Source organism: Rhipicephalus microplus, chromosome X, assembly GCF_043290135.1.
Source record: "Rhipicephalus microplus isolate Deutch F79 chromosome X, USDA_Rmic, whole genome shotgun sequence".
NCBI lineage: Eukaryota > Metazoa > Arthropoda > Arachnida > Ixodida > Ixodidae > Rhipicephalus > Rhipicephalus microplus.
In genome coordinates this window covers 307,828,422-307,843,787 of record NC_134710.1, presented here as the reverse complement: position 1 = coordinate 307,843,787, position 15,366 = coordinate 307,828,422, and positions in this window count along the sequence as shown.

Genomic DNA, 15,366 nt, shown 5'->3' with positions numbered 1-15,366 from the left:
ATTGCTCTGGCTTTCAGCGATTGGTTTTCGGGACGCGGAGTATATACACCTCGCAAAATTGATGCCTAAATTTTTGTTCCTGTTCACTCGAGTCACAATAAAAGTTTATATAAAGAGCTTCAGTGGTGAGCTTCGGCCGTGTTTTTGGTCACCCTGTGGTATGTGTGAACACACTCTTCATCAGGATTTTCCGAATGGTCTACATCTCTTCTGACACTCGTATTTGTATGTTTCAACCCTAAATAGTAAGCCTCTTAGGTTTTCCAATGATTCAGTAAACCACCTCAGACAGAGTTTCACCAACGGCAGGTAGCATGGTATACGTGTTACACTCGTTGTCTCAGTTCTTTGGCTGCTGTATAATAAATTTGTGCGTGACCCATATCGGGGACTACGCAGCAATTCTTGTTTTAACGGAAACTTGTGTCCATAAATGCTGTGGTGGTGAGCAGGAAAGCTGAAGTATCACATCATATTGCACAACACACCTTTGCCGTCGGCACAAAGTGACATTCACTTGGTAGCCTTCAGTCGTGTAATTTAAGAGCATGCCCCTAGCCATGTGTTGCTGCACTGGTGCCTGAATTCAACAGCTGTTCCTCGTTATCTACGCAGTGTATGTTGTGATCGCGACCGAACATCTATTTTCGCCCAGACAGCCACGCATTCCGGCACTGAGTGTCACGGAGAACAGCTGGTCAGTGTGGCAGTACATGTTGACAGCCTGCAAACTTGAGCGCTGTGCGGTGCAATTGTTCCTTGCGCGAAAAGCGTCGCAGACGACGTGGACAAGTGAGCCTGGGTTTTAGTGAGAAATCGAGGTGTCGTTGAAGGGGAGAACAAAAATAATGGCCCCTAGTGAATGCCCTATTTCCCCGAACCGTGACAGCAAGCTTCGCGCCCCTTCCTTGTGGAGTCACATCACGAAATTCCTTTTCAGTGACCTGTGTGGAATGCTACTTTTCAAGTCGACTGCCGTATCACCCGTCCTTGCTCTCTCGTTCGTGTGAACCCTTTCATCAATGCACCGTGTCATCAAACTTCACCGTTTGTTAAACCAGCAACGTTTGCTGCGACATAAATCTACGGCTCCTCTACGTCGGAGGAACTTTCGATGAAAATGCAAAAAAAAGAAACAAATAAAGTAGTAATACTATTATTGAAATAAAAAAAAGGCACCGCACACGATTGTCGCTCCGGTGGAAGCATCGTCGAGAGCAACAAGAGGAAAAAAGCTGCACTGCGACTTCACCAGTGAACACGGCCAGTTCAAGCGACGACTTTTACTTTACGGAAGTATGCGACTTCTTAAGGAGCTCGGCAATCAATTCCTAAAGAATACTCTTCTTATGCTTCCTGTGCAAATCCTCCATCTTGACGCCCCAAAGAAGGAGTCGTTTCACAACTTCTGCAATCAGCAACTCGTTGAAAGAAGCGCGAGACATTTGTGAGCCGGCGAGATGACGGATGTCGTCTGCCACTCAGTCGGAGCGAGTTGTTCTGTGGAGCGAAGTCCCCGCAGCGCCAGCGTCCACTCCTCGACTCCGCCCCTGGCATCACGAGTCAGACGACCTCACTGATGGCTCTGCCGCTTTTGCCGCGAGCGAATTTTTCCAACTCTGGCGAATTTCACTACAGTGACCAGTCGTCGCTGTAGAAACCTGTTTTGGCCTCGCGCAGCGGCCGCCGCTCCGCTCTTGGAGCAAAATCGCTCGCATGGAAAAATTAGCCGCACTAGGCAACCGCGGCGGGGAGAACGCACATTTAGCATCGTCTCGTTTAAATACAGTACTGTGCGTCATCCTCCCAAATGAGCAGAGGAAAACACGATATTCAAGTGACTGCAAACTTGGTTGGTTGAAGGTGCCAAATGTGTCTGATGCGAAGAAGTAAAAGAAAAAAAAACAGAATAGAAGATCAGTTGGTAGTTCATCTCTGGTCCTGTGTGTTCCTGTTTTCGGTTCCTCGTCACTCGTCTTCAAAGAAAGAGAAAAGAAACTGTGCAGGAATGGACAATGGACAAAGAAGGCTCTGTAACAAAGATAATTAAGCGCTAAATTCCAACTGAGCATTTATTTGAAAATGCGCATGTAAATATGTCAGCGCAGTATATCACGTGAGCGCATGAAACACGGCGTAAAAAGCGTAACAACTGATGTTTAACTTTGCAGGTGCAGCTTTAGTTTGTTTAGCACGGGGGGTCGTACGCTTCTTATAGCTCAAGCTGTCATGTCGTACGTCCTCGTTTTCTATGTCTGACCTAAGGCGACTTAGGTTGTTTCAGTAAGTTATGTAGAAAAATATATGCCAGACCTACTCTTGTAACACTACATTCAGTAATCTGCTGTACAGGCATTTCATGTTCAGGCAACCAGCGTGGACTAATTTTATTTCTTATTAGCGCCATCAAAGTTGCATTTGCGCGAGCTTTGGGCCGTGCATCACATCTCTCGAAATGTCTATTCATGACTCAACCGTAAATAAAGGCAGATCTACTTACACTCACAATTATCTACATAACTTGCACGCTTGCAGGTGATATAGGTCAGTGAAAATCAGGACACCATCGTTCCGGCGCTGCTTGTGGTGATGGGGAGAGCGATTGACCTGTAACGTGGCCGGGCTATTTGTCGGTGGTTCCTGTTGCATCATTGTCCTGTAGGGCTCCAGCCCGACATCGAGAAAACGTAATCGAGGTCGTTTCGCAAGCGAAGAATAAGCGCTACCCTCTGCTGTGATGAGGCCTGAAATGGGCGTTTCAAGCGGTGCGTTAAACGCTGCAAATTAGCTGTCGTAGACCGATCCAGTACTTGAGCTCCTCTCTGCTGCCGTCGCCGATGCACCCAACTTTGGCCTATATTACAGGGGCCGCATGCCAATGTGGTGTCTGCGTGGCATGCGGGGATTCACGGGTCTCTCCGCCAACAAACGGCACTGTTTTGGCACGGCAGCTCTTACAGCAGAGCGCACTTGTTAGTACTGCGCAGCATTCTTAAAAAACAACGTACGGAATTAAGGTCTTTCGCTGACAAAGAAAATTCCCATAGGATCAAAGAGATAGAGATATATATGATATGAAGAAAGGCAGGGAGATTAACCGGAAAGCAAGTATCTGGTTTGCTACCCTGCACTAGATAAGGGGAAATAGGAGGCAGAAAAGTAAGTGAAAGAGAATGACAGAAAGAGAGTGGAACAGAAGCGAAAGCACACACACACTAAAACGTCACAAACGTTTAACGAGGCTGGTCGATCGCAGAAACTTCAGGAGGGCCTTCGTCGCTTTTCGGCGTGAAGCTCGATCTTTCCAGCATTCCAAATTTAATTTTTTGGAAAGCAGCTGGTCGTCGAGGCGTGCAAACATTGCTGACACGAAAACGAGCCCACTTTGCCCCGGAAGACGCCAGACTGTGCGCGCTTGCTTGCTCGTTAATCCAGCCCTTAAAGCAGCTGGCGTGACCAAATCATTTTTTTGAAATTGGCGTCCTCAGTACAGCCAACAGCTATTTCAGTGCTGCTTGCCTTTTATATATAGCATGCGCCTGTATGTCATACACTTCCCGGGCAGGAAGTCCGAACCGCAATGGCCTCTATCCTTAGGCAAGGTCCTTATCCGACGGGCCGTAACTACAAGTGAAACCAAATTAGGCACATGTTTTTGTTGATTTTAAAAGCTGATGGGCAAGAGAATAAGTGGGGAAAGTTTAAGAAATATCAAAAATGTTTTTAATCGTCCTCAGAAGTTTACTTTGCATGCTGTTTTGTTGAAGTTAGCGCGATTGTATCTTTTAATTGAAAATGATATTATTATAAGCTTTGGAAGTTTTATAAATAAGTACGCTAAGAAAGTAGTGCGAAATTTTCACCGTGCTGTCGTGAGCCCTTTTTTGAAATACAAGCCGTAAAAACAGGCAAGAAAAGTTCTCTGGGTTGATTTTGAGATATTTTATGAAAAATATGTGCACTACCCCAAAAACGAGTAATAGCTAAACGTACGCACAATCACGCATCTATTTAGCTAAACAAACTTGAAGTGCGTTGCTATAATATACTCTATGTAATTCATCGCCAAAGTCGGAAGAAGCAGCAAAACAGGTAAACGTGGCACTTCACCTCTTCGTCATTATTGATTTACTGTGCTTCGAAAAAAATTCCGGCAAGAGCAACTGTGGGTCGATTCTCTTCACTCATAAAGCAACAATACATAAAATTTCAAAGGAAATTTAAGAGGTCGACTGGCCGTGCTTTGTTCGACCTTACGTGGAATCACCCAACAAGAAGCCTCTCACTTTTCTTTATTCTGCAAATAATGTACCCTTGTCTGAAGTATAACAAAATATTAATACTATTTTGGTATTTTTAAAGCTGTAACTTGAGTTTGACTATACTAATGTTCCAACCAGCAACGCCCACCGTAAACCCCATTCGAAGATCACTTAAGGTCAATTGTGCTATTTGAGCAGACGCTTTATAATCGTGGCTGAAATCTACAAAAATTAACGAATGTAGTGTGGTTGCACTGGGCACATTTTAATGCAGCACTTTATTTGAAAGAGAGGCCATTTTTCTTTTTTGCTTATGGCTAGGGGTGGCATTCACGAAATCTCAGTCATTTGGCATTCAAATGGCCGACAACACTTTTTTTTTGCCTATCATGCGAGGAGACGCTGCAACACACACTGTGTGACTGTCAGAGACATAATGTCGAGTGTGTCCACAGACAGCCTGTGATGTCCGTTGTAGCGCAACTGGACAATAGACCATTGTCTGTTGAAACCATACTTGAGCGTCGTCGGCCGAAGACATCGAAGAGACTACTTGAATGGTGTTGCGATAGCAATGATAGAAACGCTCTTGGTTTGTTTGTTTTTATTTTTTGGCGTTGTCGTCATCGTGATGTTCCATATATATACATCTATATTTATTTGAAAGCCACAAAGTAAAATAAATTTAGTAAAGCGGTTGTCGTAGTGCGCGACCGGGGATTCAAACCTGTGAGCCCTCGTACCGCGGCGCGCGGTGTTAGATGACTCAGGCACAGACAATACGTCCTTCTCCATGCTAACGGCGAGAGATATTTGTACACACCATTTATTGTGGGCGGTAGGCAGAGCTGGATGGCGCTTCAGCGTGTTCTCTAAATCACAGGCGAGATGATGCCAAGGGCGCGTTCTACCAATCTATTACAACGGTACTTTGCCCGGCAGGGCGTGGGTGTCTGTGCGCGCAGGCCTGTATCGAGGGTAGTTTGTGCACGTCTTGAGCTTTTACCGCAAAGTTTGCGTTGAAGTCACAGAGCGCGCGGCGGTCGCTTCATTCGCTGCGTCAGGCGCGTTTACCAAATGAGCGGACTGCCCAAACATAAAGAAGGGACAATGGGGACATTTGTTAGTTCGTGGTCGTTCTGTGTATACCTGCGCGTTGCTTTCGCGAGTCCTTCTTTTTGTTTGAACAGCGCGTTTTAATAAATTTGGTTGCGCGCCCGCAGCAGCCGTGTGGACGTGTTCTGCCATTGCAGACGACTAGCAGGCTGCGTCCGAATGGCTGTTGTGGATGCGTGAATAAATCTGCCTAATAGTCGAGCTTTAACAGTTCGTTAGCACTTGTCCTGTGTGCGTTCTTTTCGTGCGTCCTTCGTGGTTGAGTGGCGCGCTGCAACTCTCGAGCTGCTTGCTATTCATCGCGTGGCACTCCAATTTGCTACAATCGCATTCATTGCTTCGCCCTTGTTGCGAAACTGCGACCTTTCAAAAAGAAATGAACCTGGACAAGTCCCGCTGTCATTGATGTCCCGTACCATGCAAGCGTGTCAGATTGAGACTGGCTCTGTGTGCTGTATTATGTGTTGTCTTTCTCTCGCTTTCCTGCCCATGTTTCACTATCCCGTATCTTGTTCCCAAGTGTAGGATAGTGAACCGTTTGTCTTTAGCTGGTTTGTTTTCCTGTTTTTTTCTTCTGTACTGTATATTTATCTGATTTCTACGTTGGTGAAAAACATTCATTTGCAAGCAAATTTCATGACCTCTTTCGCGAACCTGAATAGTTCTTTATGCGAATCGTTGGCTGTTTATGTCACTCACTGGCTAGTTTATCTTACACTACTCATTAACCCGTGCTATTGACTGACAGCCAGTGTTTGTATTGACTGTTGCACAGCCAGGGAACTTTCACTACTTGTTTAAATTCCGCAAGGCCTTCGTAATTGATAGCATTTTTAATGTCAAATGTTATTTCACCTCTGGTATTTTCTTTTCGTTTAGTTGTATTTCCCTGTAAATGGTGTTTTTTTTAGGGGAACACTACAAAGGCTTCCGAATCCTCTCTTTACTACTACCATTGAATATTTGGCGTTGAAACAAAAAAAAAAGAGTAACAGTGTACAAGTGACAATATATGCATGGTTTCGTCACCGTCTATTTTCTTTTACAGCAGCAGCAGTTTCGGAGATAAGGAAACATTAATGCGTGACACTTGTCCAGCGTATCCTCTTAAATTTGAGAACTCTTTGAACGCTTAATTACTTCCTGCTTATTCAGGCAACGCGTTATAATGTCGTTTCGCGCGAAGACTTGCTTTCGTTCGCGCGGCACAGTTACTCTAAGCCTTCGAATGGCGTCTGTTGTTATTTCACAGTACTTTTTAACGAAGGCGCTGAAGCTTTTCGCGAGCCGCGGAGCGCAGCTGCGCTGAACCAATGGTACAGAAGTAGCTGTTTCCGCTGGATTAGCGCGAGTTGTCGAGAGCGTGAAGTAATGGGTGTTTTTTCAAAGTCTTAGCCTATACGCGCGAATCATTTCACATTCAGCCGGCGAAGCGTGACGTGCGTGCTGAAATTTGCAAAAATAAATGCGCTAAAATTATGAATATCACGCCTCAGTACACGCGAAATGATTGAAAATAAATTTTTCTGTCGCATTGGGCGAAACCTCAAGCGTGTGAAAGATATTTCATTTCGCCTTAAATGAACAACATCATTATAAAACGATCGCGCGCCGTTTTAGCAGCTTCATATGTTGCACAGAAGAGAGTTTAGAGGAGCAAAGTTCCGGGGACTATGAATGCTTGAAGAAATCAATACTCTCGAGGACAGGGTGTCGCATCAGCCAACGATTGAAGCCGATTTCGGGGTAGATAAGACTGCAAACCTGCTGCTTTTAAGCATGACTTGCCACATACTGCATGCACTCTCAGCGCAGCACAACTACTGCGTGTAAATGACGCTGATGACAGGAATAATCATTCTCAACTGTGATATCCACTCAGAAAATAAGGACAGTTGATGCAAGAAAAAAAAAGATGTAAGAAAGGAAGGTTTCACGCGCAAGAGTTCTGTGCAGTTTAACAGTGAAACGAGCTGTAAGTAAATTATCAAAGACGAGTATTGATTTATACGTGGTGTTTAACGACCCAAAACCATTATATGAATAATAGAGACGCCGTAGTACAGGGCTGCGGAAATTTCGACCACCTGGGGGTCTTTAACGTGCACCCAAATCTGATGAAAGACGAGTATTGTTTTAAAAAATAAATAGGTTATTATATTAAATTAGGTAAAATAGCCATTGAACAGAGAACAAAAGCTTATGAGAAACTGAGAATAATTCTATTAATGCGTCACTCTTTCTCTACAATGGATAGTATATATGCAGATGTTCATGGCTCATTTTCCACCGGCGGCAAATTATCTTTGCGTCCCCTTTCATTTCTATTTATCAAGCTGTTTCTACACCTCAACAGAACACTTCTTTTCATAACCTCAAAGAAGAAAATTGGGCGGGGCGATTGCCGGCATCTCTTGCAAAGCTATAGGTCCGCCGCACAGCTGCAACATCCGCCATCTCCTACGCCTCCTCAAATGAACACTGTAAATAGCTTTATCCCATTTTCTGCTTTATTGTCTGTTGGCTAGAAGTGGTTGTACGCATCTTTGCGATGATTTTATCCGGGGAAGTCTTAGCGTCTTGAAAATTTTAAGGTATATGATGAAGGCCGATGTCTGGGCTAATGACCGCCGCAGTCGCGCGTACTCCTGCAGAATTTTCAGGAGGGGCATGTAGTGTGTCCTCTGCATACGTAGATAAGCAGACACACTGAAGCTAAGTTTCAGCGAAACCACGCTATAATGAAAACAATTTAGCAGGGATAACTTCACGTAACATAAAGTTACGTAACATCTTATAAAAAGACAGAAAACATCATGGCATAAGCTTGAACGCAATCATTTATCTTTAAAAATACTCTAAAATTTGGTATCGCAATATGTTTGTTTTTACAAATAATAGCGTAGCGCGTAAAAACTGAGACACAGGACAAGAAAAGGGGCAAAGAGGAGTGCTAACTTCTGATATGGCTGTAATTTTTTTTCTTCGCCTGTGCCCTCTAAACTATACAGCCTAAATACTTCGAAGTACAGTAAGTTACCAGCACATCCGGATCTCTTGCAGAGGCATCACAATTATAAGTGCTCTAATATGGGTGGCGCAAAACTACAGCAAAAAAGTCCATTTGCGAATACATACGCCCAAACATTGACTTTGCCTCATACACTTTGGGCCGACATTCCCAAATGAGTGCGAAGTTATATAAAAGTGCAAAACCATTTTTTTTTTCGCCACATGCAAGAAGCTTCGCCAACAGCGCGACTGCCTTTTCGACCATACGAAGGAGCGCCGCGGTGCGGAGTAACTAGTGGGCCACGCCCACCTCTGCGAAGACCTTTCTCTGTGCGATTGGGATGGCCGAAGAAAAGCACGCTGCGCGCCCGCCATCTCGGAGGCCATGCGTAGGTAAAAGCGCATGAGCGGGGGCGCCAAACGCGGCTGAAGCAGAGATCAAACTAGCCGGCCCATCTTCGTCGCTCGGAAGTCACATGCGATCGGGAGGCATGCCGCCGAAGCACAGTTGAAACGCCCCGTCTGTATTGAACGAGTACCAAAAGATGCGCGAAGAGGGGCTCACTCGAGCAGCATCAAAATTAGAATTCAAAGACGTAGTCGCGATCGCAGATGCGCACGATATCTCGGCAGCCAACAGTAGGCGGCTCGTATACACGCTCTCAACGCGAAGAGACTGTGCGGAAAGAGCTTATCTCTCTGGAACGGCAGTATTCCCTTACACCAGCGTTTTGTAGAGTTACACCAGATCGGATCCAAAGGACTTAGCTGCCAGCCTCACTTCGTATAACAATACAATTGGTTGCTATCACACTCATTACTTCGCGTTTGCGTAGAGCTGTGACTTTTTCTTTACACTATAGTAAACTATAGTGCATTCAGAATGCTTGTTTTGCTTTATATGAGCAGCTGTGTGCTTGTTTACTTTTGTAGAGGGCTTCGTGTACTCAGATTTGGGTGCACGTTAAAAAACCCAAGGTGGTCGAAATTTCCAGAGCCCCCCACTACGGCGTCTCTCACAATCATATAGTGGTTTTGGGACGTTGAACCCCACATATAAATCAATACGCCTTTTCGGTCGGGGTCAACATAGCAATAGCAACCACACGTGTTGCTTCCCAAAAAACTTCCGGTTACTTCAATTATCACTGTCTAACGCTGAAGAAGAAAACTTGTTTTTCTATTTGTGCCAGAGTAAAGAAAAACTCTTTTCCCGCTTTCTGGTAAAGGAAAGGCGTTTAAAGTTAACGACTCGTTCCTATAATGTTGCGTGTAGCTTAGAAGAAAATGTAATTGAATTATTTGGCCAGACAAAGGGGAGAAAAGTATCAAAAATGAGCGAGCTACACGCTAAAGCACTCGGTCCCCGCCAATGCTCTTAAGTTAGGCTGGTGCACAAAACCGGAAGCCGTCGAGAACCTCTGTTTGTAAACAGCGAAAGGGTCTATATGTAGAGGGGTGATGGAAACGAGTGCAAACAGAGTGGCTCACTGTTCTCATCGCACTCTGACCTTGGTGGCAGTAAAATTATGCTTGAGTGGTCTTTTATGTACTGTATTGTGAGTGACTCTAGCAGCTTTTTATTGTAGTTAAGAACTCAACTGCTACCCTGTACAAACCTGCCGTGGTGTTCTAGTGGTTACAGTACTCCACTGTTAACGCGAAAGTCGTGGGATGGAATCCTGGCCGCATTTCGATGAAGGCGATATTCTCGCGGCTGGTGTTACTAGCATTAGGTCGACGTCAAATAAGCATAGGTGATCGACATATTCAAAGCTCTCCACAAAGGTGTTTCTGATAACCATGTGTCATTATTTTGCGACGGAAAACCTTAACGAATGTTATTGTTACGTTTACTCGTGTACATAACTTCGCGTTATATGTACCGCGGTTTAGTGTGTTAAAGCTCCGGTTTCATACTATCTCAATCTTATTTATTTATTTTTTTGCAGTTTTTATGTCCTGTAAAGTGTGTGTTGTATGAAGAAAGGTAGATAAAAAATAGTACTGTGAGTCACTGTTGCGCCCTCTATCGTATGCTCATTGGACCATCTTTTCTTACTTGCATCATCATAGTGATTGATGTCTCACCTTTCGACATCAGTATAAAATCTGCAGGATCCTAAACAACATGATGAACAGTGAAGACCTTTAATCACCGTGAAATACTGCGAAATATAATAACTCATTCAATTTTCATTCGCCTAGATTTTTGATGAAGAAAAAAGAAAGAAACATGTTTGCGTTTCCCTAATCAATTTATTTATTTACTTATTTATTTATTTTTTCCTATCAGCTAATTCTGGCTAATAAAAATTGATCGACTTTTTATATGAGCTTTCGCAGTGTTTCGCGATGCTTGAGGTACTTGACTAACCATCAGATTGTTTTAGATTCTGCTGGTTGTAGTGATATCGATCGAAGTAAGCCACGGGTGGGCTAGCCCGGCCGTGACTAAGCAAAGGTGGTGCGATAAAATTACGACAGAGGGTGCAACAGTGACACACTGTTTCACTTTTTTATTTTTCTTCCTTATATCTGTGGTTACAATATATTCTTGACAAAACAGAATACTTGCAAAAAAAATAAATGATATTGTTAAAGTTACTTAACTTAATAAAATTGGCGAGGTTATTTTGGCCGATTTCCTGGCACGTGAGATGAAATGAACCGTTTTGATTTCTGGTAATTATACTCGAGAAGAACCTGCCCGGCCTGCACCGATAATACGTATACATGAAAGCATAGGCTTGTGCGTTGCTCCTTTGAAGTTTTATAAAGGCGCATCTCTCATTGAAGAGTATCATTAAAGAAATGTTTACAAGATCTTGAAATCTGCAAAAAATGTTTGAGCTACTCTACTTTCAACCAAGGCCGAGGGCGAAAGATCGCAAATCGACAGGGCAACTACACAACGAACATGCAGTCGCTTTTGTGTCGTCGTGTGCATGCATTGTGGGTCACTTGAGTCATATTTCTGTGCACCTTAATCCGTACAGAGAACTGGGCTTCGGCGCGTGGAAGCCGCGGTACGAAAGTGCGTCGGGTTGCAGGTGTCACCTGACAGCGCTTTGTACTTGTGCGCGTCGCGTGGCTGCTGCTGCGAATGTACTTGGCGGTCAAACCAGGTCGCCGTTATTCGCCCCTAGATCTCTAGGTGGTGTCCTCTCGAGTGTGACGTCGGCGGGAGGACTCGGGTCACACTCTGCGCACGTGCTCTCGACGGTGAAGGCTGCGTGATGCTGCCGGCCAGTCTGAAGCATTAGTAACATCATAAAACAATTAGCGTTGAATTTCGAGCAAGGTGTTCTTGCGAAATAGAGTGGAGTCACCGTCATTATCGCTCTCAGTGCCGATTGTTCCTGTGTCGTTTACCATCCATAAATTTGTGCATGTGCATATACTTTGAGGAAATATGACATCACTGTTCTATTGCCGTGGGGCACTCATAAAAACATCACGGCCCGTTTTCCATCGCTGACTGCAGTGTTTTGTCTATGGCTTCCGTGTCTGCGTTGTAGCTTGATGTTTTTATACAGCGTGCAGTGTGTGCTCCGTTGCAAGCCTGCAGGCTCCGTTGGTTCTGTTCGCGTTGTTCGCAGTTACAAGAAATATAATAAAGGTGTGGGTAGCCATTCTACCAAATTTAGCGACAGTTACAGGACACAACATTTGATTAGAGCCAAGTTTTCAGCAGCTCCTATGTAAGCTCGCCGGAAGTACTCAAAATTTAGAGAAGACACTTGCAAGGGTAAGAGCACGAAGAGAGATTGCCCCGCCACGGTGGTCTAGTGGCTAAGGTACTCGGCTGCTGACCCGCAGGTCGTGGGATCAAATCCCGGATGTGCCGTCTGCATTTCCGATGGAGGCGGAAATGTTGTAGGCCTGTGTACTCAGATTTGGGTGCACGGTAAAGAACCCCAGGTGGTCGATATTTCCGGAGCCCTTCACTACGGCGTCTCTCATAATCATATGGTGGTTTTGGGACGTTAAACCCCACAAATCAATCGAGCGCGAAAGAACGGGGGTGCATGATTGCTCTAGGAAACATTTATGCGTTTTCTTTTTTTTTTTTTGCTTTCTTTAAAGGCACCGACAACGGCCCAAACCTGAAGTGTGATTACTCCACTCATGAAAAGGTGTCACGTTGACTGAAACTAACCCTGTTCTTTTTTTTCATGAGAGGTGAATTTTATATTTTTATTTCTTCATTGCATGTCGCGAACAATGACGTGTGGTGCATCTGGCTGCGAAAAAAACGGACGATGCGGTGTGCATGGCCACGTCACCGTTGAATGGTGTACGCGGTCAACGAATCCTTTTATAGTACTAAAATATTGTTGGTTTCTTTATATAAATATAGTACTTTATATAATTGTACATACAGGCCTTCGTTAGTAGTATGCATTAAAGTGGCGCTGCCTTCACGTGACGCCATACCCTCATGCTCGTCAGCACTTCGTCGTTCTCCAGCAACAGTGCACGCAGTTTCTAGATCGCTATGATTTTGGAGCGACATGGTTTGCTGCCTACAATTTGTCTCGGAATTGACTTGCACTGCTGCTCGGAATGGCCGTGTATAGGCGTGGCGACGTTTTTGGTGATTTGGCTTGGCTTGTGTATCGAGGGAGTAACGATGCCGGGACATGCCGCCCATGACACAGGCGCAGGCGCATAAAATCCGATACAAATACAGGGAAGAAGATTAATGCATTTTAATCTCATTGTAAGTGCTTGTTATTTTCAAAAATAGTTTGAAAGCTTAAAATAAAGGTGGTTAAGCTTAACTACAAGAATCTCTGCGAAAACACAACGACGAAAGCTTTCAAAAATAGCGAGAAGGGCTGGCGGCATCGCTATCGAATATCAGCGTTGCTGGAGGTAAGGTACATCCGTGTTTAGAGCATTTCATGTCAAAAGATACTGCTTGTAAGAAACTGCGTGCTTTTGGGTATAACTACGCAGCTATAAACAAACGAAGGGTGAGCTTTCGGTCGTGCGGTAAAAAAAAAAATGGCTCGACAAAAATTAGTCATATCATGTGCCACCCATGGCACATAATATATTGTATAGTTCTGAAGTATGTTTTTTGTTGCAAGATCCTCGCTTCTGTATCATGTCGAGCATTCGCGACGCATTTAAATGTATGCATTAAAGTTGCAGTTTAGATCATTTAACTGAGTAATCATTCAAATTTTGTTTAAAGCTCAAAAATTAAAATATTTTTTTTCTCAACGGTTTCATAGTTCAAGCATTAGCGGGTTAACTCGCTTGGCAAAACGTTCGCACTTATATTTCAATGCCACCTTGCCTGATTAGTCGCGCTACTAACTTGGGAGTATGACGCCGACCGAGGTGGCAGAGAGTGTATAGAAAAAATAAAAGTCACAGCTTTGCCACAAAGGCGAAGCACTGAACGCGATAGAAACAAAATGGAAGGTCACGCGCAGAATGGCAAGCAGATCGAAACGTGCCCCGTGTTTCTCACGCACAAATCACGCACGAAACGTACTCACAGGTACAGATGAACGCGAATAAGCGTTTGAGTTGTTACTTCGTTTTGTCTGAAAAGTGCGCGCTTTTCGGAAACAGAGACTGCAATAATTTCAGTGACCTTTGTGTTCCCGTTAACTACAACAGAATTGTTCCAGGTGAAGCGCAAGCCAGCCAAGACGTACGATCGACACCACCGCGAGATAAGGGTGCGCGAGAGATCGTCCACTGTCCTCCTTTTCGCCAGGCTAAAGTACGCGTGAGAGATTAAAGCCGCCGCGCGCTCGTTATGACATCTTCCTGATAGTGCTGAAAACACGATAGTTTCCCCCCAAGGTGCCCACCAACAGCTGTAAGTGGTAGGTATAAATAGCTTGCCGTTTAAACATTAAAGGAGGAACCCTTCGTGGCTCAGTGGCTAACGTCTCGCATTTGCGACGCCGAGGTCTAACGGTTGAATCCGCGCGTCGGAGTCATTTTTCTGCATTTTTTTTCTTTCATGCGTTTTGATATATATATATATATATAAATATAGATATATATATATATATATATATATATATATATATATATATATATATATATATATATATATATATATATATATATATATACGTATACATATATGGTGCGTGACATCGAGGCCGACGCCGGCGGCGAAGTCCAGCCGATAGTGTCCATATACTTGATATCGCAATAATAAGTGTTAACGTTTATGAACGTTCTGTATTGCTGGCACCCATGTATAGAACTAATACTAGAAGGAGATACAACTTGTAAACGAGGAGCTTCCGGGTGATCTATAATGGAGATGTAGCTGTTCTAGCCAGAGCCCAGCAGACGTAAAAAGCGAAATCCACTGGCTTGCGTCACCTTATATAGTGCCGTTCGCAGCGCCTGCATGAACGGCGCACAAAGCGAATAGGTTCCGGGCTGTTTGTCTTGGTTCTGTAGTAGGCGCCGTGGCATCATCTAACCACTTTACCGTGCACCGCCGGATCGAGTTAGTTGTACCAACGGTGTTCCCAAAAGCATATATACAAATACTAGCGGAATTTCTTCAACCAATGATGCCTCAAAGCAGCAAGAACAAGTGTACTGTTTCCAACAGTTTCTCCGTTCAAGCGTGATAAGACACAATGTAAATACAGTGTAAATAGTCAGCTTTGTGAGAACGACTGAAAATCATGAAATTAGCGCTGGGAAAGAGTATTTTTAATGAGCTTGTCGAAAAAGCGCAGCTGGCAGTAACTCTGAGAACCAACAATGTAGTCCGCCGGGTCTTTTTTTATAGAATTTTTTTTTGCAAAAAATAGGAGAATCGTGTGAAAGTGATCATCATTTCATAGCAACGTCCTAAACAATGACACTAAGCTCAATTTTGCTGTCATATCACTGGTCAGCCTATACAGCGTAACTCAATGTTTAGTTTTTTGGCTATAGAGGTTGCAAATTCTGGTTGTGTGTTGTGTGTTTGCAGTTA